The sequence below is a fragment of the Cricetulus griseus genome, chromosome 5, assembly GCF_003668045.3.
Source record: "Cricetulus griseus strain 17A/GY chromosome 5, alternate assembly CriGri-PICRH-1.0, whole genome shotgun sequence".
Taxonomy (NCBI): Eukaryota; Metazoa; Chordata; class Mammalia; order Rodentia; family Cricetidae; genus Cricetulus; species Cricetulus griseus.
The window spans coordinates 161,642,280-161,668,961 of record NC_048598.1 but is presented as its reverse complement, the minus strand read 5'-3'; the positions used below and the strand labels follow the sequence as shown (position 1 = coordinate 161,668,961).

Here is a 26,682-nt window from a genome sequence, read left to right as displayed (position 1 = left end):
AGCTGGTAGTGCTATGCTTTACAGCTCTGGGTGTGCTTTATGGACAAATGCACAGCAATGACAGGCAGAGGATAGCAACCACCCTTGGAGGGCCTATGGGCCATAACAACCAATTGGCCAATCAACATAGGGCAAGTCCTCCAAGCCTGAAGGCACACCAATCCTGAGCCAGTGCATAACCCCTATTCACTCACCTATAAGATCTCAGTCTTGTGGCTTCTCGGGGCCTTTTCCCAGCCATCCACCATGATGGATGGATGAAAGGCCTGAGCTAACATGGGGTTAGCTCGTTAAACAACTGCAATAAAACCTCTTGCTGTTTGCATCAAGCTTTTGCCTCTGCCTGATGATTGGGGTCACTGCAGTCCTGGGCCGAAATCCTGGGGGCCTGAGCCACCAGGGGTCTTTCAATAGCTCTTTCCAACAATGCTGAGACAAAGCTTGTCTTGAAGCCCAGGCTCAGCCCTGTCCCTGGTGTTTCATGTGCCCTGCTCTGCAGGGGATAGATACTGCTATTCTCAGGCAATCCCAGTTATTACAAGAGAAAAGCTTTGTTCTGGACCTCCTTTCTCCAGGGCTGGAAACCAAAATGCAATTTCATTAACACCTTATTACCCTCCTCAGGCATCCTTCCTTTCCCTTTCATTCTTTTCTAAACCATCATACATTAAAAATGCATTCATGCATAGCTGGGTGGTAGTGGCACATGCCTTTAGTCCTAGTACCCAAGGCGCATAGGATCTCTAAGGCTAGCCTGGTCTACAGGGCAAGCTCCATGACAGCCAAGGATACACAGAGAAGCCCTGTGTTTTGCTTATTTGTTTGTTGATTTAGGGGGATTGTTTATTTTGTTTTGGTTTTATTCATTCAGGAAAACTAGTCTCAGCTTATTGGTACAAGGAAAGCCATTGACTTAAATGTCCACTGTAAGCTAACAGTGTCCAGAAGTGTGAACTCTTCCAGGCAAGTTAAATAACATGACCTGTCTTGAAATATCGAAGGAACACATTTTTATTCATGGGGTTTCTGAGCAGAATTTTTAAATGCTAATGCTTCCCCTTGTTGTATCCCATATTCAACACATTTGATCTCTCCCCACAACCCCCCCCTTTGTTATTTTGAGACAGGGTTTCATTGTGTAACCTGGATGGCATGGAACTTGCTATACAAATCAGGTTACTCTCAAGCTCACAAAGATCTGCCTGCCTCTGTTCCCTAAGTGCTAGGATTAAAGGAGTGTGTGACCACCATACCATACCATACCATACCATACCATACCATACCATAGCATACCACCACCTGCAAAACTTTAAAAATTCATATTTTTTCAAAACTTATTAAGGTTTTTATTTGAGGAAAGTGCATGGAGAGGCCAGAATAGGATACTGGATCAACACTCCCCACCCCCACCCTCACCCCCATTAGAGTTACAAGCAGTTGTAAGCACCCCAGACCCCAGAGGGGGTACTGGGCATCCTGGAGGGTTGGAGCGGAGAAGAGAAAGGGGGAGAAGAGGAGGAAAGTGGATGCAACTAGAGATAATTATAAAAGCAAAATTAATGTTTTTAGAAAAAGCTGTTTCTAGCCTTGGGCAGATTATTTTCTAGTGGAAACACTATTATTTAATAGATACGGTATCTTCAAGGAAAGCCATGTCCCTCAAAAGTAGAAGGGGAAAGTTGACTAAAGACTATATTGAGGCTACCTCTGGGATGAGTATTGTAACAGATATGAAAAACAATGCGAAATCATTTATGAAATCAGAAACTTTGATTGCAGAGATGCATTGTTCCAGACATTTAAGCTAAATATGGGGGTAGCACAGAGTTACTAGCCCAACAACCAGAAAGGGCTGTCCAGACCCCACACTTTACTGTTCTGGGGTATCTGAGCACAACACTTAACCACTCTTACATGCAGTTTCTTCATTTAACAACTGCATAATTAGTAGTTAGGGATAGCTCACAGTATACATTAGACACTTAAACCTTTTAAAAGCCTTCATGATCTCTGGAAACTTTTTAAGGAAATTTTTATAGATGTAGACATTTTCTGAAAGAAATCTTGGGAGTTTCAGAATAACGTTCGGTTGTTCTAACTAATACTACTGCACATCTTATAGCCAAAATGAAATTCTAGACAAAATATAATTTTGGTTAAATATGCAAGAGACAAGAAACACACAAAAGAGAAATAAAGAATGTTCCTTTGGTCATCATATTCATTTGCCTCAGTAATTTCTAGGTGTCGTCAGTGTGCCAGGCACTGGATGAGTGTGACTTAAAGACCTATAGTCCCAGGATAGTGAGTTGTAAACCAGCCAGAGCTGCAGTGTGAGACCATGTGTCAAAAAACAAAAGCAAACAAAATGAAGAAAAGTAAAATAAAAATAACCAAAAAACTGGGCGGTGCTGGCACACACCTTTAATCTCAGCACTCAGGAGGCAGAAGCAGGTTAATCTCTGTGAGTCCAAGGCCAGCCTGATCTACAAAACTACACACAAAAAAGATCTCAAAAGGACATAATAACAATAAAATAATAATAATAATAATAATAATAATAATAATAATAATAACCAAGATAAAATTATATTGTGATAAGCAGTATAAAAAGAAAAAACAACAAGTTTATAAAGGTAGAGCCTGCTCCAAGGAATTTCTTTTGTTTTCTAAAACCTAACAGGATTTTAAAAAATGGGCTATCTAAACAAAAAAAGAGGGGTTTGAGTGGTAGCAGTGCCGGGACCATCTGCCAGACAAAAAGTTTTGTTTAGTTTTTTGAGGCTGGGTCTCTATGTAGTTTTGTTAGTCTAGAATTCCCTCTATAGATCAGGATGTCCCCGAATGCATAAAGATGACCTGCCACTGCCTCCTGACTGCTTGAACTAAAGGCTTCATCCCTCTATACATGGGGGGGGGGGAATTAAGTGTACATGGTTAGGTGAAAGAAAGGGAGGAAAAGTAAATGTACTCAGTGGAAGAAATCCAGAAGCCAAGCATGGCTTGGTGCACTTATAAACCAGTATACGAGGTGGGGAGGGGATGAGGAGAGGAGGGGTGGAGGTGAGGAGAGGAGGGATGGGGGTGCTAGTCAGCCCACCTAACCAGGAAATGAAGACAAGGCAAGCTGTGGTTCAGCAAGATGCCTCTCTCAAATGCATGGAGTAATAAATCAGGACACCCAAGATCTTCCTCTCTCCTCTACATGGTCACACACAGGCACAGATGTCAAAGACAGACAACAGCAGAGACAGAGGATCGACATCCTGTCAAGAGAAAGAGAATTGGAGCCAGGTGTGGTGGCACATGCCTTTAATCCCATTGCTCCAGAGGCAGGGCAGGTTCCTTAAGTTTGAGGCCAACCTTGTCTACAGAGAAGGTTCTAGAGGACAGGCAGGACTGACTACAAAGAGAAAAACCTGTCTCAGAGAGAGAGAGAGAGAGAGAGAGAGAGAGAGAGAGAGAGAGAATTGAAAGGTTCCTGCTACTTTGGAGCTAGATAGGTAATAGAAGGCAATAAAAGTCACATGTATTTTGTCACATATCAATTTAAAGCAAAAAGATTTACTCCAGTTCACAGATTTGGAAGTATCGGTTGGCTGGACCCAAGTCAAAGAGCATCATGACAACGTTCACAAGGTGAATCAAAACTGCCCCAGGAGTAGAGACTGAGAAAGCTAGGGTCTAAGAACAAAATGCCCTCAGACTCGTGTTCCGAGTCCATTCCCTCCAGCTAGACATCACCTCTTGTAGCTTTCTCTGCTCCCAGTTCAGCTACGAACCCCTTTAACAGATTAATTCTTTAATGAAGATGGAGCCCTTAGGTCCTAGCCACTTCTCGGAAGACCAAGCCTTGAACACGGGAGCCTTGGGGAGCATTCCAGGTTCAGACCACAGCACCACACAAAATACAATGTTCTCAAGATGTCAAAACCACGGACATACCTGTCATAGAGCTATGTATAGGATGGCTGGGTCAAACGCTGTGTACTTCCTAAGTGCCTCAAATAATAAGAGCTTTATAAAATCTCTTCCTTAAAACCCATCGTGATAGGAACTATTTCATTCCTGTGTCCTGGCAGGAGGAACTGAGGCTAAAGGCAACCAGAACAAGCAAGGAAATTGAACCCTAGCACTCAGATGTCTGAGACAATTCTTGATTGCAATCTCCTGTGGCTAGCTGAAGATCTGTGTTATGGTCTGAGTGTGACATATCTCCCACAGACTCATGTGTTAAACACGTGGTCCCCAGTCACTGGTTTTATTCTGAGTGACTCTGGAAACTTTAGGAGGTGGGACTGAAAGGCCCGCTGCCTCTCTGTCTCCCCCCGCCTATGCCGATGCTGGGTGTTCTCTCTGGAGCAGCCGGGATGGGCTGGGAAGGATGGGGGCTGGAGAGTGCAGCGCGGTTGATGCTGCTTGTCCGGGAGCTGCGAGCTGCCGCGGAGCCGCCCTGCTTCCCCCTCATCCTGCTGTCCCTGCCCCCGCCGGCCTCCACTTCCCCCGCCGCGCACGCCCGGCTGCCGTCTTCCCTCCCAAGCAAGCCGGTTCACCCAGGCGGGGCCGCGACCCAGGCCCACCCGCCTGGCACCGCGCCCCGGGGCTGGGGCCGAGCGGGGAAAGGGCACCCCCCCCGCCCCCACGCCCCCCCCATGGGGAACCTTCATCCCAAGGTCAGCCACCTGGGCGCGGAGGGAGGAATCAAGTCTGTAGTACCAGACACCAGACCTTGAGAATATGCTGATCTGGAATGGCTCTGTGCCTCATTTGAACCATCCAATAGAATCCCTGTTCCTCGCTTGCGTTTTTTTCTATAAAAAGGCACCTCTCCCTTGGCTCGGGCGCTTGGCCTCAGAAAAGCTAAGTCGTCCGGGTACCCGTCTCCTAAATAAAGCCTCTTGCGGTTTTGCATCCAAGATCGTGGTCTCGTTGGTTCCTGAGTACGGGGGTCTCCTCCTACGAAAGTACCTCTTTGGGGGTCTTTCAGGACCTTGGTAGAAGAAATAGGTTATGAGCTTCCCACTTCCCTGATGCTCTTTTTATTACTTTTTAATTTTTAGGATTATAATATAGGTACATCATTTCCTCCCTTCATAGACTGAACCCTAAGACACATGAGCAACATGGATCTTTTCTCTTTTATGTTGTGTATATCAGATCACAATGAAGATAACATCAACTACACAGATTTGGGTATCAAGAGTGTCTCTAGAGAAACAGAACTTAAAGACAAACTTGTTTAATTGATTTAGTGTGGTTTCTAGAATTAGCTTGCTAAATTTATTAGACTTCTCTTTCTGGTACCCAAAGAGTACTGACACACAAGCATGCTAGTGTGTTTACGACTGCGGCTCTTTCCTGAGGACACCAGACTCTAGCTCTTCAGCCTTTCAATGTGCATGCACTCCAGAAACTTTCCAGATTGCGACCAGGGCATCAGCCTTACAAGCATCATTCCCTTGTTCTTGGGATCAGCAGTTGCCTGCCTCTGCAATGGGCACCCATATATTGCCAAAGCACCCAGATGTGAATTTTATAGGCTAATCCAATTCATTCCCCTTTGTAATTTCTTGTATCCATTCTACTGGTTCTAAGTCTAGAGTACAACTTCTTAAATTTCTTCCACTCAATCTTTTACACCCAAACTTTTCCACACAACTCCAAGTATAAAGGTATTTAAAGTAAGATTAAAAATCAAATTTGTTGATAGTGAACCAAAAAATTTCCAACACTTATTTGCTATACAAATAATTTTTACCAAGCCAAGGTATAGAGGCTCACAACTTTAATCCTATCACTTAGGATGCAGAGGCTGGTAAATCGCTATGAGTTTGAGGTTAGCACCATCTACGTAGTGAATTCATGACAGTCAGGGAGGGCCACATATAGACTGCCTCAAAAAAAAAAGAAAGAAAGGAAGGAAGGAAGGATGGCAGGGAGGAAGGAAGGAAGGAAGGAAGGAAGGAAGGAAGGAAGGAAGGAAGGAAGGAAAATAAAAGGAAAAAAAGAAAGGAAAAGACGAAACAGAAAACGAACAAAAACATGGTTTTATACATTAGAGAAGAAATGAATTTTGCTAAGTTATTTTCACATAATGGGTTAAATTTTGGCTGAATACATGAAACTACAAGATATAGAGTGAGCTTCCTCAGTGTTTTTCAAATTTGATTGGTATCTTGATATCATTATTGCTTGGAATTTTAGGCATCCCTGGCAGTTGTCACATGTTATGGGGAAACTGAGTTCCCTTTGGGGGTTCTTAGTGTCACTGATAAAAGAATTTATGAATGGACTCAACAGGAAGCTAGAGGATCATTTTATTAAAGTTTATAAGAAACATCCCAGAGAAAACAAGCTATAGCTTCTGCAATTGCCCAGAGGAAGAGGAGGATGCAGAAGAAATTTGAAGTCAGCTGGAGTGGAAGTCAGCCTAAGGGCAGACAGGCAGCCATGTGGGAGGAGGCAGAGCTTTAGCAAAAGATAAAACCCAAATGTTTCAGGGGAAACATTCTTGGAAAAGAGACAGAAGGAAAGTAAAGATTATGCTTTCTGGAGAAATTCAGAAAAGCCACAGACAGGTGGACCAGGTTTGTAGCAGGGAAGTTCTGTAAATAACTGCACAAGAGTAGGGTCCTAGGAGGAAAGGGAAGATCATTTCATTACAAAGTCCTCCCATTTCGTTAGCATAGCTTTAGGTGAATCTGCCTTCCAGAGGATGGTTCCTTAGCCAGGCCATTGAGCAGCCCAACTGGATTCCCTTACTGGAAGAGACAAAGGCTGTCTCCACCCACATGGATTCCATTCTTCTAACCAGAAGGAAATAGCTTTCCCTTGATTGCCTCCAATACTTCTGAATATTATAATCATCAATGCCAACAACATCACTTTACATAAGCTCAGAGTAAAAAAAATGGCAGAAATGTTTAGGGCCCTTACAGAAACTGTTGAAAAATTTATACCAACCCAAGACAAAATGTGATGGTTTTTCATGAACCAAGCCAGCAATTCAAACAGTAATTTTAAAAGTCCAACATTTGAACACAACAGAACCTACAGGTATTCTAATTTGATGTTTATATGGTAAGGAATGACAGAGAGAAAAATATTAAGATTTTGCTTTCTGCAATTCATATTTTTATAAGAAAAAACACTAAAAATTATTATAGGGTAAAAAGCACCGAAATAAATAGCATGCCATTGTCTTGAATTTGATTTGTATTTCAGGCAACATTGGTTTGACACATGTATGGTTCAACAGTTTCAGTGTTAAGCACACAAGTTGTGTGTTCAGACCCAAGGGTGCAGTGTAGTCCACAATGAGTGCGCTTCCAGAAACACCAGATTTTGAATTAGTTTTGCTCATCTAAACAAAGTTTTTACTGTTGCCAGACTCACAGTCGTCCATTTGGTTCCACAGACCCAATAGTGTCAAAAGCTAAACTCTAGAGAACACTGACTAATACAGCAGGGCAGATGCCTTGGAAGGAAAGTGGCAGACATAATTACACTGGAACAGTAAATGTGGCAGTGGGGTTATCAAGAAGCAGAGGCAGCCTGGGACAAGTGTAGGGTTCTGGTGTGGAGTAGAGGAAGTGAAGGGGGAGGCCTGACTTCGGGTTTCAGCATTTGAATGAGATGTAGCTTCCTGCGTGAGAAGAAACACTTGGCAGAGAAGTGTAAAGGGTTACTTTTGGACATATTGCCGGAGAAGCTTCTAAAGGGAAAATGAAGAAAAGAAAAGAAGAGAAGAGGAGAAGAGGGAAGGGAAGGGAAGCGAAGGGAAGGGAAGGGAAGGGAAGGGATAGAGAAGAAAAGAAAAGAGAAAAGAAGAGAAGAGAAAAGAAAAAAGAAAAGAAAAGAAAAGAAAAGAAAAGGCTGCATGGACTACAATCCAACACCGAGGTAGATCAAACTTGAACATATTTAGCAGTGGGTATTGTTATTCTTTTGTTTAAAAAGAAGAAAAGAGAAATATTGAGATGGACATATTGACTATAAGTTTATTATAAGGCAGAATGGGTAGACTAAGAAGAGGAACAGGGTAATGTCTGACCGCCATGGCTGGTCGCCATAGAGAGACAGAGCGGGGAAACAGAGAGAGGGGACAGAGAGCAGGAACAGGGGGAGAGAGAGAGAGAGAGGGCAGGAGCCTATCTTTTAAAGGGGTCCTCTGCACCTGCGTACAGACTTCTTTCCCATGGAACCTTGGGCTGACCAGGGTATTGCCTGAGTGGATTCCACCAGGTAACAGGGAAGGTTCAACCTCTGCCTCTATCCCTCAACATATGGTGACCTATTTGCTTGTAAAAATATAAAGCCTTTTCATTAATTAATAAAAAAGGGGGATATGTAGGGAGCCGGTTCCTGCATTATCCATTACAATAATGGTGCCTGAAGACACCAAGATGTAAATTACTTCACAGGCGCTGGGTAATCTCCATTCCTTTGATCTCTGCCTATCCCGTGGCTCATTTGGCCTGAGGAGCTGAAGCCATTCATAGGGTAACACGTCCCAGGCGGCTGGCCAGCCTTTATAAGGGATGGTTTTCTTGGTTCAGTGTCTCCGCTCTGGTAAGCTTATGCATTAAAGCTTGTCTGCAGAAGGATCCGAGTGTCCTGAGTGTATTTCTTGCTGGCGAGAAATACAGAGCGCGCGGGACAATGCCTGAACCTTTCAGGTATTACCTGAGGGACAGGACAAGGCAAACTTTCTAAAGTCACAATTTTTTTTTGGGGGGGGTGCTTTTTGAGACAAGGTTTCTCTGTGTTAACTGTTATGTTTTTATTTAAAAAGAGGAAAAGAGAAAGCTGCAAGATGAGACATGTTAACAAGTTTATTATATGGCCTGGCAGAGTAGGGAGACGAAGAGAGAAGAGGAACAGGGATAATAGCTGACTGCCATGGCCAGTGGCCATAGAGAGGCAGAGAGAGCGTAAGTGGGGAAGAGAAGAGCAGAGAAGGAGTGTTGCAGAAAGAGAGCGGCATAAAGAGAAGAAGCAGAGAGAGAGAGAGAGAAGCAGGAAAGTCATAGCTTTTAAAGGGAGGACTGTGCATGCACACTGAGGTTCCACGCATGCCCAGAGTCCTCATGCGTGGCAGGTGACATGGTGATGACATAGCACGTTTTCTTGTGCCTGCCCTGACCGTTGTCAGGGGGCAGGGTCTGTCTCTTAAAGAGGTCAAAGCCTGAACCTTTCATTAACAGTCCTGGGTGCCCTGGAACTCACTTCGTAGACCAGGCTGGCCTTGAACTCACTGAGACACAATTACAAATGTAGTATTTCCAAGACTCACATGAAGAGATTCTCGAAGAGCAGGCCTGTGAGCCCTTGTTCCCCCAACAATAACTAGTCTTGCTGTGAGTAAAAGAAGTGACTCTTTACAGTTGGTCCTTCAGAGGGAGGGGGTGAGAACAAACTGATTTGAGCATTCCCTGAGCAGCCTGAGGCCCTGGGTTGATCCCCACTAGTAGTAGGAGATACACTGAGAGGAGGTGCTCAGACAGGCATGGCAGCTCTTTGAGGTATATGGAGGACACATGCACAGTGTACCGAAAAAAAGCAGCCGGGATGGGGGTGGGGGGCTGATGTGTACTGTGACTGAAAGGTCAAGAGAGAAGAGTGTTTTAAAAAGAAGAGTAGCCAGGAGGTGGAGGTGCACATCTTTAGTTCCAGCACTCAGAGGCAGGCAGATCTTTGTGAGTTCGAGGCCAGCCTGGTCTATAGAGTTAATTCAAGGACAGCCAGGGCATGCAGAAAAACTCTTGTCTTGAAAAAACAAAAGCAAAAGGAGGAAAAGGAGGTGGAGGAGGAAGAGAAGGAGGAGGAAGAAGAGGAGGAGGAGGAGGAGGAGGAGGAGGAAGAAGAAGAAGAAGAAGAAGAAGAAGAAGAAGAAGAAGAAGAAGAAGAAGAAGAAGAAAGAAGAAACAGTATGAAATGCTGACGCATGAGCAGCACTTCTGAGCCAACTCCATTCTTGGCCTAAGGACCCCAAGGAGCACAAGATACACCCACAGTTATGGGAGAGATCCAGCCACACCTGTCAAAGCAGGTATGGACTTTGTGTTGTGTGTATCATGTTTATTTTGCTCTGATTAAAACTTATATAGATAGACTCATGTTTACTTACGTTGAGCGAGAGGAGGTTTAGTGGAGCAAACTGTAATCTCAGCATGCTGGAAACCCAGACAGGAAGACCAAAAGTCCAAGGCCAGCCAGTGTTATACAGTGAGGCCCAATCTCAAAAAGACAAACAGCAATAAAAAAAAAAATGTAAGGTAATAAATACAATCTCTAGTATTGATTTTTTAAGTTGAGGCTTACTGAGATTAGCATTTCTGATCATAGGTTGAATATAAATTCAGGAAATGATGAACACGTAACTCAAATCCAAGGCTAGGATTCCGGTGACTCAGCTATAGAGGTCACACTTTCCTTTGCATGAGAGACATATATTGACACTTGGGAAACAAAGGAGGGTGCATTCCTCAGAAAGGAGGAGGATGCACAAGTGTTGGGAAAGGCCATACACTAGCTAGGCCTTAAAGGGGAAGTGCCTGATTCATGCAGGATGAAGAGGGTATTTCCTACCAAATAGTTCATGTGGGTGGTGACAGGAGGGAGGGGAGGGGAGAGAGGGAGGGAGGGAGGGGAGGAAGGAGGGAGGGAGGAGGGAGGGAGGGAGGGAGGAGGGGAGGGAGGGAACAAATGTAATAGCAGGAAACTTCTGAAGCCCAGGGTTCCTGTGTGGGAGCCGGGAGTCTTGGTGAGGAAGACGGGAGGTAGGACTTAATACTGAAGTATCTAGCTATTTTAAACGCAGCATCACCAGGGCAACTTTCAGTAAGAAATCTGGTATCACTGTTGAGGAAGACATAGCACAAGAGGAAGAGAATGCTCTCAGGTGGGTCAAGTCACATGTAGCCAATGGCAGGTCAGAGGGATCAGGAAACCATAAAGTAATAGGAGCCGGCTGGCAATCACCAGGCTTGAGAAGGACATGGCAGGGACGACTTTCTGCACTGGGCAATAGAACAGCAGGGGAGTGCAGTCAGAGGAAAGTGAATGGGACTGAGAGGGAAGTCTCATTCTTGACTTAGATTGACTGTGGAACATCCAGGAAGCAGGTTACAAAGATAGCTGGGAACTTGGGACTGGTACCATAAATAGAGGGGTGGGCATGGTTGAACCAGTGCATAGCCGTGTCATTCTGGGAAGAGTTCACAGTTCTCTGCTCCTGGGAAAGCAGTCAAACTTTAGTAGTCCTCTTTCCACATTGTTTTCAACAACTGGATAGCTCATAACATGAGGAAGACAGCAGACCAGGGTCTGAATTCTTTATTATTCCATCAGAGTAAATCTCACTTATTATGATGCATTTTATTTAAAGCAAATAATATTTTATGAAGCATCTTTTAAAATAAATTCTTCAGCTTTGATGTTCCTGGATATTTTCATACCAGCAACTCAGTTTTGATGTATGCTTTGGATTAGATAAAGGGGAAGGTAAGGACATTGCAGTGGCGCCACCTCTCAGATTACGACAGTTTGAGAACTGAAAACAATTTATCATGGGAAGAATTCTCTTTCAAACAAACAAAAATTAATCCATGAAGAATGACAAGGACAAAGGTAGAGGCTGTGTGAGGAAAGTGCTGACCACGCAAGCAAAACATTCTGAGTTTGGATGCCCACGTAAAAGCCAAACATGGTGGCACATATCTGTATCCTCAGCCCCTCCCCCACTTGGGGGACACAGGATGAGCTGAAACAGGATCCCTGCAGCTCATTAGTCAGCTAGCTTGGCCGAACTGATGAGCTTCAGCATGAGTGAGAAACACCATAGAAGATATCTGATGTCAACCTCTGGTCTACACACTCACACACACACACACACACACACACACACACACACACACACACAGAATGAGAGAGAGAGAGAGAGAGAGAGAGAGAGAGAGAGAGAGAGAGAGAGAGAAGAACTCTACTCCTCTCTGATGGTGACAATACGACAGAAAAAATTTCAGATCTTTATTGGTATGATGTAGATATTTGTTTAAAAATGAGGAGGGTAGAGATTGCACAATTTTCTTAGTAATGGCCCCCAAAAGGGAGTTTCCACAGCAAACACGTAATTATTACATAGAAATAGCCACATTACTGGATAGGAAGCCCTAGCCCAAGGGGGGGGCATAGTTTTCCATCTGACCATTGCTTCATTGAGAGACTAAAGTGGTCAGGAAGTAGATGGGAGTAATTCTAGATCCCAGAGACAGACTCTCTATCCGAGCATGGATGCACTAGCTATTTAAGGAGAATTTACAGTGCATGAGCCAGTTCTCCTTATACAAGTTACTCATTCCTGAATAAGAAGCAGTGAAGAAGTGATGGAAGAAACAGCTTTGGGTCATCGTAGCTGGTAAAAGCAGGATCCTTACTCATTCTTTGCCAGGGTTCTAGTCCAGCTCAGGGATGTAAGACTTTTGAAAACTTTGTAAAACTGCACTAAATATTAGGACATCTGCCTTAATTGTATGCAACAAGTATTACGGTCAAGGCACCCCTGGGATTTCTGACTTTTATGTCCCAGAGCAAGGAAGTGGACCCAGTACCCATGGATAGTGAGAGAAATAAAGATGTTAATTAAGACGGAGAGCACTCCAGAGAGTGACATCAGGCCAGAGAGCTGGAAAAGGCTGGAAGCTCTAATGATGGGCTTTTGTGGGTCACTTACAGGGCACATTGAGTGTACTAAAGCACTTGTTGACCTCAAGTCAGAGAGTAGGATGCTGGGTAACTGATCTATGGCCATCAAAGCCACCCCAAGCCAGGGGTGTCTGTGTTCTTTGTTTCATGCCCCGAAAGAATAAGGGAAGGCAGATGAGCAAAGCAAACACAGGTATTAAGGAAAAGTGAAAATGAACTCCCCAGAGTGGGTGGGACTTCCAGGGAGGAATCAAGGCCATGCTGCCCTGCAAAGTGATCTTTTCTGGAAGCTAGCTGCTGTCTCAAGCTTGGAGATCGGGGAGTTTTTCTCCCTTGCATGCATGCTCTGCCCCTAATGTAGGTCTGCTGGAGAGGGGTTTTCAGTCCTGCCAATTAGCTTCCTGGTGCCTCTCCCCATGCCCAACTTTCCTGCCACACAACCACCTTCTCCCCAAATCCCCCCATACATCCCAGTGCTGGGCCTCATTGCAGAAGATGACCTTCAAGCCTTGCAGTTGCACCGGGGAAGTAAACTACAGAAACTCTAGTCTGCACAGAGAAGGAAAAATAGATGTGAAGCCAGGGTAGGAGTAAGTGGGTGGGGTAGTGGCATTGCACACCTTTAATCCCAGGACTCGGAAGCAGAGACAGTCGATCTCTATGAGTTCAAGGCCAGGCTAGTCTAGAGAGCAAGTTCTAGGATGGTTTACACAGAGATACCCTGCCTCATAAAAACAGAGATGTGGAAAGGTATGCAAACAAGAGAAACAATTGTTTTCAAAGCAGGATAATAGCTTATGCAAAATGAACAAGACTTGGAAAGAAAAAATCAAGAGAATTTTAAAGTCCTTTTATGGCTGTGTAATGGTCAATATAATACAAAGAGTTTTTGTTAAATATCTGGCACTAAGGGAGTTGTCATGACTCAAATAGACATTCTAGAGATGGCTTTAAATTAACCAGTCCAATCCAACCCCAGGCTGCTGCCGGGGACCATAGCTGGGCCTGTGGTCCTACCACAGCAAGTGTCTGTGTTAATGTCTGTGGCCCAGTATGCCACCAAAGGCTACATGGATACTGGGGATCTAGGCAGCATCCTGTGGCCATGTTGGGGTCCAAGGGCCGGGTCCATGCCCATCTGAGTGGTCTGTGCTGCCACCTGAGGCCACGGTGATGTCTGCACCAGAGCTACTGCTGAGGGTCATGTTTGGGGTCTGTGACGCTGCCCCATGGCCCATGGCATGTTGAAATACAAGAGCCATGCTGAGCCAGCCCCACCCAGCACTGGGATTCCTAGCCCTGGGATCGCTGTCCCTGCCCCTCACTGGATACTGCAGCAAGAGAGCTGGCCACAGCCCCCGAACTCGGAAAAGATGGCCCCAGCCATCACCCGGGACGTGGGCCTAGGAGAGCTGGCTCTGCCCTTACCTGAGGGTGGTGGGGAGGAGGGGGTGGTCCCAACGACCTGGACTGACCAGCTCAGCTACCACCCTGACCCACATCCTGGACCTTGGGTTGGCCCACTCTGACATCTGCCCCGTCTATGACCTCCTGGAGTGAATGAAGGACTCGTTCTGGGAGAAAATAACTGCAAGATCTCCACGACTAAGGCAACAGCAGGATATCTCAGGAGTTTTGGTGAGGGTCCTGTGATGGGGTGCAACCTTGAAGCAGACCAAGGACTCGTTGCATTGAACATTGTGTGGGTGGGGCTGACTGGACAAAAAGTTACACTGCATGACACCACAGATCCAATGCCACTAGGATGAATGAAGAGTGCCAGGAAGACGGAGAGTCGAGGGGGAGATAGAGTACTTCAGCTTCTTAGCTCTGGAGGACATTTTCCCACCTGCTGCCTGGCCTTGTGACTGATGGCTAAAGACATCCAGAATCAGTCCTTTCTTTTTGCTGGCATCTGTTTGGGCTCATTAAGTCTATTATTTCTGAAGTGGGAATGATGGTTCACACCTGTAATTCCAGTATTCACGAGGCTGGAGGGCATGAGGATTGCCTAACTTTAGTCAGCCTGTGTGTGCTACACAGTGAGAGGGAAGAAAAACAAACCTTTCTGTGATGCAAAAAGCCCCCAGGGGCCACAGCTGTATTTAACAGTCTACAAAGGCTGATATACTGACCATAGCTAATGACTGCAGAGGCGTCAGAATGTTGCAAGTCCACAGTCATATTACCTTGAGCTGTCTTAACCTCCTAAACAGCCATTTAGTACCCAGCTGTGCTGTGCATGACATAACATCCTTGGGACTGTGAAGCAAATTCTTTTGTAGTGTATGAGCAGATCTCTAGCTTCTACCAACCCACAAGCTAATAGTGTTGCCAGATAACATCTGAGACCTCTGTGTCTTGGTTGGGTTACTATTGACATGAAGAGACACCATGTCCAAAAGCAACTTGGGGAGGAAAGTGATTGTTTGGCTTACACTTCATATTGCTGTTCATCACTGAAGAAAATCAGGACAGGAACACAAATAGGGCAGGAACCTGGAGGCAGGAGCTGAGGTCGTGGAGGGGTGCTACTTACCGGCTTGCTTCTCCTGGCTAGTTCAGCCTGCTTTCTCATAGAACCCAGGGCTGCCAGCCTAGGGATGGCTCTACCCACCATGGGCTGGGCCCTTCGCCATCAATCACTAATTGAGAAAATTCCTCACAGGCTTGCCTACAGCCCTAGCTAATGGAGGCATCTTCTCAGTTGAGGTTGCCTCCTCTCAGATGACTGTAGTTTGTATCAAGTTGACCTAAGACCAGCCAGCACAGAGACAGGAGAGGCTTCCTTTCTGCAACCTGCCTGTCTGATGTGCAAACCAGTGTACTTGAAAGCATTTTGACTGATGACTTTGTTCTGTTACTATAAAAACCTCATGAAATTGTTACCTCATTGGAACATGGTAATTGGGGTGACCTGAATCTGTGTTCCTGAGCTAGGGCCACTCGAATTTGGTTCCAGAATAAACTGTCTCTTATTCCTTTTTAGGTGAGGACTGTGTTATTTACTTCATCCTCTTTTTTTGCTGACATCCTTTGGTCTCCAGAGTTCGGGGGTAAGAAACGATGTGCATTGTTTAAGGTCTTTAAAGTGACTATTTGGATTAATTTGGGGCTGGGAAAGTTTCATCTAAAATAAAAACAAAAACATAGGTACATAAATTTTAAACTATTTAAATAGTTTGAATTTTGAATTGAAAATAAAGGAGTCCGGAGGTGGAACTCAATGGCAGAATGCATGCATTACAGTAACTGAATCGATCTAGGTGTGAGAACTTGAAGGCTGCTAAGCGACGAGGTCACCTTGAAGGCCAAGTTCCTGTACTTAAAGGACAGAGGGCTGCTGTCCTTTCCCGGGACTCAATGTTATCTCCAAAGTCCTTTTTCTTTTCATTTCAGCTAAGACTCTTTGGGAAAACATAAAAAGAAAGTGTCTATTACCTTCCTGTATTAAGATGTTATGGCAGCACAGTAGACAACAGAAAAAAAAAAAAAAAACAAGATTAACATATGAAAGAAGCCAGTTAAGATGGGAAACGGTTCCCTTCTGAGCTTCATATAGCCAGAGATTACGTGCCCAGGAGAACCCTGACAGGCACTGACTGACGTGTGAGAGGCAAGCGCTGTGAAGATGCTCTGTATATGATGAGTATATATAATCCTAGGGTCTTTCAGGAGGCCTGCTCTTCTATCAGCTCATCAGCTCTAAGGCTGGAGAGGTGGCCCAGTGGTTAGTGTGGATTGCTGCATTGTTCGAGATGGGGACCTACGGGGTCCCAGCACCCACATGGGTGGTGGTGGGATCATGACTGCCTGTGACCCCAGCTCCAGGGGATCTGGAGCCTTCTTCTGGACTTTGTGGACACCTGCACTTACATGTGTACATACCTATACGCAGACACACATAATTTAGCTGTTCTCACTGGCTTTACGCTTTTGGAGGAGAGAAATCCCATTTTGTACCGTTCCAGGAGAGTATCATACAGTCCATTGCTGAGATTGGCTTTGAAGAGGATTTGGAATACAGCAAATCACCACCACTACCTAGCAAGCACAGTGAATTAGGAAACAATTGTCACTTACACCTCCCTTTCTCTAAACCCTCCCTATCCCTTTCCCAGGTTACTCTGAATTCTAGGAACCTTAACGGTTCCTCTCCTCAGCTGCTGTAACCTACTGTAGTGTCCAGAAGAGAAAAGGAATCTAAGCTCTCATGACTATGACTGCCCCCACTCTAGGAAGCAAAGACTCTGTGTGGCAACCACAGCCCAGTCTCCACCTTCAGTTCTCCCTTCAGACACGGATTCTTTCCCTACAGTTGCCTGTGTGGAGTAATGGTCTTTTCCCTTTGATGCAGACTATGAGCATTTTTTTTTTTTTTTTTGAGGGATAGTCTCACTAGCGTGGGAGTCTACCAGCAAACAACCCTAAAACTGCTTTATAACAGGACACTCACTGGGCCCAACACTTTAGATCACAGCAGACAAGCCTAGTGCGGCAGCTTTGAAATCCCAGGGCTGTGGTCAAAGTACAGACCTCCTGGAAGGACAAAGTGTTCTGTTTCTGTAGTACAAGGGTGTGGCATTTGTAGCTAGTAAAATACTCTGAAAACAAAGGCCTCCGGGTCCTGCAGGGCACGATGCTGGGCTGACTCAGCGGAAAGCGGTGGCAAAGGAAAGCGGCTCTTAGATTTCGGAACCTCCAAAGCTGCACCACCCCTCTTAGTTCCGTCCCCGCCAGGAAGGGGCTGTCAGCGGTTAACACGTACACACACTCACACAAAACAGAAGACAGGATGAGGAACACCATGAGTCTACAGGAGCCTCCTCCTAACCTGTGACCAGCCCCCTGCTTGTCTCGGAATCCTTTCTTTGGGTAAACCACCACTCTGTCTCTAACTGGTGACCGGAAGCCTGCTGGTGACGCTCAGCCACCTATATAGCCTCTGCCTTAAGCAGAGCGGCAAAATCAAAAATCCTCATTCACATGAGGTTGCTTTCTGATTATCGTGAACAACTACAGATATTCTTGTTGCTAATGTCCAATGAAGGACTAGTGTGTCAGAAACAAAATAGTTCTTTGTTAGACAAACTGTCGTGTTGTTTTAAATACTCTGATTCCAGCAATTAAAAGACCCAGAGGTAAAAATTTTTCATCAACTGTCTACAATGTTTACATTTCTCTCATAATTGCTCATTTTTAATTTCATTTAGATAATTTTGCCCAAAGAAGGTGTGGAGACATTTTAGCAAGAAAAAAAAAATCATATATTGGTTTATGCTCTGTCACAGACCAATGAGGTATGGAATTGAGATGCCAGGAATTCATATTCAGGGAAAATAAATCATTGATCAGTAGGAATCAGAAACTCTGTATTGACTCCTTTTCCTTAAAATATCAGAAAGCCAAGCATTGCAAGCACATTATAGAGTGTTTCATTGTATACAATACTATGTCATACAAGAACATTTTTACAAGAACATTTTTACACTACTGTGTACTTCCGTATTCAATATCCCCCTCCCCCCCCCCACCACAGGCCCCTCCCGCTTCCCATTCTCTTCACTTCCCCTGGGCAGTTTTGCTTCCACTTTCCATGTCATAGACACAGCCACGATTTTATGTAGCCTTATAAAATCCAGGAATCACACTGAAAGCACACACACCTTGTCATTCTGAAACTAGCTTAATCCACTTATGATTATCTCTAGTTGTATCATGCTCTACAAATGTCATAATTCATTTTTACTCTGCAAAAATTTCCATTGCATTTATATAGCACATTTTCTTTATCCTTCCTCAAGATACTTAGCCTGTTTCCATAACAGCAACTGTGAACAGTACTATGGTAAATATTGCTATGCAAATATTTCTGTGATCTGTCATCTTGGAGTCCTTGAATAAATGCTAAGGAGTGATGTAGATGGGTCATATGGTATATCCAGTTTTAGTTTAGAAAGTTTATCTTAAATTAATAAATTTCATATAATACTATTTAAAAAACCAGTTCAAAAATATGTGTATAGTTTAAAAAAAAACTATTATGAGAGATTTTTGGAGGCAAAAACCATGCAAAGCCAACCACAAGACAATCTCATAGGTTGAAAGTCTCTGTGAATGAAAATTGCTATATTCTTAGATGATTTTATGTGATCTTTGAAAATGCTTAAAATATACTTAACTCGGCAAAGCAAAGTTCACAGAGTGGTTCTGCTTGTTTTGTTTCATTTTTAATAATGATAATTTCAAAGCCTTACTTTCTTTCTAAAACTGCATCACATGACACAATTTTCATTTGAAGGGTTCCAAAGAAGCCAGGCTTGGTAGCTCAGGCATATAATCCCAACACTTGGGAGGCCAAGGCAGGAGGATAGCCAAGAGTTTGAAGCCAGCGTGGGCTGTTTCATGAGTTTCAGGCCAGCCTGAACTAAAGTGGGGGACTGTCATAGTTTCTTTTTCCTGTTGCTTCAATAGAATGCAATGACTAAGGTGACATGGAAGAAAGGCTTATTTTGGCTCATAGTCCATCATGACCGACAAGCAGCTGGTCACATTGGGTTCACAATCAGGAACAGAGAAAAGTAAATGCTGGAACTCAGCTCACTTTTTATTTTATACATCCAGGATCCTGCCTAGGGAATGGTCCTGCCCACAGTTAACATAGGTCTCCCATATCTATTAACCTCCTGGGAATAATCCTCCACAGACATCCCAAGAACTAATATAACTTAGATAGCCCCTCACAGGTGTGCCCCAGGCTTGTTTCCAGGTCAGTCTGCATTCTGCCAAGCTGATAACACTAGCCATCACGGAGACCTTGTCTGGAGAAAACACACAATTCTGAAGGACATAACTAGGAGAGTGAAGAATAAACTTTGATGGCTGGAGAGATGGCTCAGCAGTTAAGGCAACACTCACAACCGGAAATCTAAAAATAAGCCTTGCTGTTTGTGATCACATGACACTAGCACTCCGTGGAAGGTACAGCACCTGCTGCTTCTGTCAGAAACTAGGGCTGGAGTGGCCCAGTCTCAAGATCTTCAGTGCTAAGTTGGCAAATCCTATGGCAAGTCTAGACCAGGTGGTCTCAGAAGTTCTCTATGCTTCTTAAGTGATAGCAGCCACTTCACAAGAGTAAAAGATAAATGTTTTCAAACTGTGGGTAAAAGTGAAGACTTATTTCTCACTTGTGATGAATTTATATTCAAACACAGCCTTATTGAGATGTAATAGATGTAATTCATATTGCTATTTTTTTTCAGAGACAGGTTGTTGTGGGATATTTGTATACTGTGCAAAGCTATATTGCTGTGATTGGCTTAATAAAGAGCCAATGGCTAGGCAGAAGGTATGGGCCGGACTTCCAGGCAGAGAGAGGACTCTGGGGAAAAAAAGGATGCAGTAACCGCCCAGACATGAGGAAACAGCATGGGCCATATGGAGAGAATGGGGTAATGAGCCACACGACAGAACATAGATTAAATGGGTTAATTTAAGTTGTAAGAGCTATTAGGAACAAACATAAGCTATAGGCTGAGCTTTCATAATTAAGTCTCCATGTCATTATCTGAATGCTGGCTGGAAGGATAGAAAGACTCCTTACATAGGGTTACTCCGTGTAGCCCTGGCTGTCCTGGAACTCAATCTGTAGGCCAGGCTGATCTCCAACTCAGAGATCTCCTGTCTCTACCTCCAGAGATCCGGGAGTAAAGGCATGTGCCATGAAGCCCAGCTTTATATTGAAAATTTAAAGTGTCAAATTCAGTGGGTTTTAGTATAGATATGGTCCCTGAAGTACCATTGTTCAACTTAGCAAAACTGTGAGTTGCCAACAGAGTGAGAGTCCCCTGCGTTACCATTCTGTTTTCTATCTTAGGATAAAAAGTTACATGTGGTATCTGATACTTGACAGTAAAACAGGTTTTGTGTCAGGATGGTATCTCAACGACTGTAGGCCACTTTCAGTGTTCTGAGCACCTTTACCAGAGACCAGGCTGAGCGAGGATGTCAGTAGCCAGCAGGCTGAGTGAGTTAATGTGCTGTGTGCTGGGTACAATACCCAGGTACTAGCACGTGAGTATATATGGTGTATCTTCTGCATCTGCCACATCTCTATCTCCTAAGTGCACTTTCTGAGCCAGCTTCATAGGTCAGGAAAGGAAAAGGAAAAACAGTGCTCTGTGTGTGTGAGTCTTTAAAGTGATTGTAGCATGGAATTTTTCTCAATATTTACTCATACTCATTTCTATTTTAGGCAAGTCAGACCTTCAAATTAATCTTAATATCTTAGGATAATAGATACTAGGAGCAATTAAATTTTACATATATTTACATGTAATAAATTTTTTTAAGTAAAATATACCACATATTTAAAATTTATAGACATTGTAGTTCATTGTCAAAAGTCCTGAAAAGTATCTTAAAATTTTTATCTACACATTTTTAATTATGTTGGAGACATTGTGTGTGTGTGTGTGTGTGTGTGTGTGTGTGTGTACATGTGTGTGGATACACATACATGTGTTCATGTGTATGGAAGGCAGAGGTCAACGTCAAGTGTCTTCCTCTATTGTGCCCCTGATGGGAGATGTCCTTCTATGTATATGTCTCTTTTATTGGTTAATGAATAAAGCACTGTTGGCCAATAGGGGAGCAAGTTAGACGGGACTAGGAGTCGAGGAGGATTCTGGGAAACGAAGTAGAGACAGGAGTCTCCATGTGACTGCCAGGAAGACAGAATGCAAGGCCCGGCGTCCTTGATAAGACTTATAAATATATAGATTAGTGATTATGGTTGACAATTAAGTCTGAGCTAGCAGATAAATACTAGTCATTGGCCAGTAGCATTGTACCTAATATAAGTCTCTGTGTGTTACTTTGGCCACCCATGTGGCAGGCAGAACTCGGGCTGCTGGCGGAAAGATTTATCGTTACATGCCCCACCTTATTTTTTGAGACAGGGTCTCTCACTGAACCTGGAGCTCACTGATTTGGCTTGACTGGATGGCCAACAGGACCCTCAAGATCCTCCAGTCAGTGTATACCAGATCTATTTTATTCTTTTTTAACTCTCTCACAGCATGCCATTATATAGCCCTGCAGTCGCCTTCCAATTCATGAACATTTAAGTCAACGTCAGCATTTTGCTATGAATATTTATAGGATCATGGTTCCTGCAATAGTTGGTTTTGGTTATCAAGTTGGCTGAATTGAGGGATGTCTAGAGAACTGGTAAAGTACACACCTGGCTGTCTGTAAGGTGTTTCTCCAGAAGATTAGTGTGGGTCAGCATAGCCAGTGAGCAAGAATGTAGGCTAGGGGCCCGGACAGACAGAAGGAGGGAGAGTTCCTCCTTTACTAACGTTCACCTTCCCTCCCTGAGCATGCCTGGATTCCTTTGCTGTGGTCTGGGGGTTTTGCTGCTGTCCTCTGTAACACCAGACTCATGGCTCTAAAATTTTCTACTCCACAACACAGATAGATGCTCACATCATGGGCTATATGGATGGCTTTTGTAAAATGACCTTGGATGGGTTCTCCATCTCTCTCTCCTCTCCCTCTCCCTCCCCCCTCCCCCTCTCTCTTTCTCATCCACCCTCTTAGGGCATCTAGCTACAAGTTTCCCTGATTGTGCAGCCCCCCTACAGACAGCCACTGTAGGACTTTTCAGCCTCTAATTAGATAGGCTGGTCCATTAAATCCCCATTATACTTCCCCTGCTGTTTCTGTTTCCCTGGAGACTCCTACAGTTCCAAACCATGCTATTGTGAACTCACAGGGAGCATCACAGAATATTTCAGTATCTGGTAGATGGTATACAAACTGACAGTATAAATTTAGGGCAATTGCTTACTTAACAGATCAGTGAGGCAATTCTTTTGTACCAGAGCCAACATCACATAAGGATCACTGAGACATTAAGAGTACCATGAGCTAAGAACATCAAGAATTAAAAAGGAATCCTTTCAATCTCTTTTTTTAGGTCTGGGAATCAAACTCAAAGTTCTTTGTGGACCACACAAGCATCTATCACCGAGCTACATTTCTCAGCCTTTGTATGTTTTCTTTCCTGCAAACCATTTTATGCATTTAGTCCCAGAAAGCCTCAGCTAAACTTGTAGGCACTTTAGCATTCATATTTACTGTCACTATGACAACACATCTCACAGAACCTCTATTCCTCTAGCTTTTATGCCTTAATGGCTTGCTATTTATTCTGATCATGGATATAATATACCTTGCTATGTTTTTGTCTTGAGACAAGGTCTTGCTATGTAGTTCAAGCTGGCCCAGAATTCACTGTGTTGTCCCAGCTGTCCTGGGCACTGCAGTCCTCTTCCCTTGGCTTCTTGGCTACTGGGTTGATAGATGTGTACTACTATATCCAGCTCAGTCAGTTTCACTTAAAAATACATTTACATAAGACATTTCCTGGCATAAAGAAATACCAGATACCTCTGATACTTCTTGGTTTTTGTGTTTCAAAAAATATAAGTGAATGGATTGATTTGCCAACATCCCACAACCTTATTTCTACTATGTAGTATTTATGCCAGTAAAGTTTGGCAATTATTAACTTAATTTCAGTAGTTTTGTGCAATTGCTGGGTTTCAAAATAAAAGTGTGTTCCTGGCATTTAATGTTATCTGCTAAGAGACAGACACATAGGGCGTCTGCTATAAAAATATATAGAGTTTAGAAGGCACCAACTCCTCTGTGAGACTTCATAGCTTTACTGCATAGTCCCAAACATCTTACAAACAATGATTCAATTTTCTTCCGAATCATTAAAGAATCCATTAGTGAATAAACCTGAGGACAAAGGTCTCCTAAACCAAGTTACAAGACGTTCCTTTGTGGTTTCGGTGGCTTGTTAATTACCCCTTACACAAGAGTCATGAGCATAAGAGGCGTTGCCATCACCATCTTATAATTGCTGTCACTGCTGTCTCAGATACTTTCAGTGTGTGTCTCTATCAAATGGCTAGTTTAGCTATAGTATAGCCATGGTTTACACCTTACACCAGCGCTAATATGTAGTACCACTTACTGCCTATTTTTTGAGACTCTCAAAACAAGCTTAGTATAATTTGGCAGATATGTGTGATGAAGTGACTGTAAAATTATCACCACAAACATCTTGTTAGAATAATACAGAAGATAAATCTCAGAGGACTGTCTTCTTAAGCATCTTTGAAAACAGATTTTCAAGAATTCTCATTACTCATGTGTCAGTTGTCTCTTGAACTGTAATTATTAGTGAAATCAAAGGGAAGAGAGTAAAAGCTCTAAAAACTTTGAATAGGAGGTTTTTGCTCCTATTGGTGCTTTCTAGTTTTAAAGTGTTAGTAGAGATACATCTCAATCCAATGTTCTGAGTGGTAGCTGTACCTATTTATACAAGGGGCTATTAGGGGTAGGGTTTCTACACAGCAAACTGTTTAGCAGACTTGAGACTTACAAGTCACCAAGGTGAAATTAGCTTTTCATGTGACTACCTGAATGTTGGAGTTTCTATGAATTGCCTGTGAACCTTTTGAACCCGTAAGTCATAAGGAAAGTGTCACTGTGCCATGTCCAAGATAGAATCGCAGCAGGCCCTTCATGCAGACTCTGCCCTAAGCTGCAGCAGCTTCTTTTAATAGGCCTGAGAGTCTTGTCAAGAGGACCCCCAGTGTCCACATCTCTTATTCAGCATTCAAAGGGTTCCAGTGGGAACTAACAGTGGTGCCTGAATTAAGAGCTGTCTTTAAAAATATAAAATATACAGTTAGGAAGAGTGGTAGGTGCTTTAATATTTGAAGACTCACTTCCACAATGAAGAAAGCTAGATTCTGTGTTATATCACCATTGCCTTCTTTGCATTGTCAACTAACATTTGTACTAAATTTGTTTTCTTTGAAAATTGAACACCTGAAGTTTTGAGAGTCAAGGCTAAGAAAATAGAATGTCTTACAGAGCTAGAATCTGAAACTCAGGTGATTTAGAGCAGCAACAAGGCTGAGATTCACTAACATGGATTATTTATTCTACTTGCACCATGTAATTTGGGATCAGTTTCTCTACGTGCCCTAACTTCCCTCCTTAGAACCATGCAGCAATAGCTGTTCATTGAAGAGGGATAAACCCAGCCTACATTTCTGTATCATTGAGACACTTAATAAGCATGCTTTTAAAGACACTGCAGAATGGAGAGTTTTAAAGGGGGAGGGGATGAAATGAAATCATCTTTTTATTAAGTTCTTGAAGTACATATGACCAACTTCACAAAAATTCTAGAATATTAGCATTACTTGGCAATATAAACATTTTATAAAATCCATTGAAAACATACAAAACTTCACACTAGCTGCTTTTCTGTGCTTAGTAACCACTGTATCTAAGACAGACTGCCCCTGCTAACATTCCCCAGCCTTCTACAGGGTTAAGTCCAGCAGAAGGAAAGATCCAGAAAAGGCCGGATTTAGAAGCTCAAATAGAAATGAAGCCATCAGGAATCACACTCTTCAGCTGCCCACATCAAAGCATGTTGTCTTTGCTCCTGAAATGTTTGCATTTTTCTGGGAATCTATGTGGTTATAGGAGTTAATATATCATATCTGCCTGTGTCATTTTAGTCAGGGCTTTTTGCAGACTATGTCTCATACCTCTTCGTGTGTCTAGTTTCTGTTACTGTTACTGTTAAGTATTATAAATTAGAAAAGACAAAATGTTAGAATATAGATTCAAGATCTGAAGAAAATTAAAAGTCAACTTGGTTGGTCACGGAGGGAAACAAGATGGAGGCAGCAATGCGGCTGGTAGTGTCCCCACCTACAGGATGGGATGTATGGCAGCCACAGTAGTTTGTAGGATAAATGAAAGATTGTAAAAATTGATAAACGGGATGGATGAGCTGTGCAAAACTCTTTGGACGATTCCCCCAAAAGGTACTCCTGAAACAATACAAGTATGTGGAGAACTTTGGTCTAAATGACGGTCACCTCATCCTCTGTACTGTTTGCTTCTTTGCCATAGTGGCTTTGATCTGGGATTACAGGCTCCCCTTTCCGGATTCCAAGCCAGTTTCCATCATATCCTATTTTGAGATGATGGGGATTCTGGTCATTTAAACCTCATATAAGGAAAAGAGCATCTTTCTTGTGGCTACAGAAAAGATCCTACAGTACTGGATCCTCCATACTCAAAAGGTTTGATGACAAATACACCCCGAGGTTGACCTTCAGTTGACCTTCATCCACGGCGGACAAAGCAGCAGTGGAAAGCCCACTGCTAAGTTCTTTAATCACAGCAGGACACTGGTCATGGATGCATATGAACCTGAAATATCCAGGCTCCATGACAGTCTTGCCACAGAAAGAAAAAAAATATAGCCAGTTCTAAAAGAGAAACAAAAGTCTTGGTTGAGCCGGGTGTGGTAGTACACACCTGCTGGGAGGTGCCAGCAGGACTGGGTCATCAGCTGTGTAGAGTTTAAATCCAGCCTGGGCTACAGGGATCCTGGCAAATAAATACCCGAGTCCCAGAATCTTAGTTTTATAATACCTACACATCAGAACATCTATAAAACTCTATTTTTAAATTCTAACTTACGTTTCAAATATCATATCGCTTCCTTACTTCCATCTCCTTCCTATTTTCTCTGCTCTTTACTGTTCACTGAAAAGCAACATGCAGGTGCAAATGGACAGGAAGGCAGTCTAGCACACCTGACCAGACTGATAATAGAGGGAAATGAGCAATTAATATGTTAAACAACAGTGGCCTCGACGTCAGGGAAGGAAGACGTTTTGACTAATGGTGAGACTATATAATAAGCCATAATGAGAGGAATTAGGAACCAGGAATCTAGATGTGTACTCATGGTTCTACATAAATGTAAAATGTATATGGTGCACACACTAATGCACGTACAGAGCAGGCATGTATATAGGAGCAGGTCATGTACACATCTGTTTCTCCCTGAGAAAAGTCTAG

The 26,682-nt window shown here is 43.4% G+C and overlaps 1 pseudogene; it reads left to right on the top strand.

Moving 5' to 3' along the window:
• The first annotated feature begins 4,412 nt into the window (after positions 1-4,412).
• LOC113836228 lies at positions 4,413-26,078 on the top strand (annotated as a pseudogene).
• Positions 26,079-26,682: the final 604 nt, after the last annotated feature.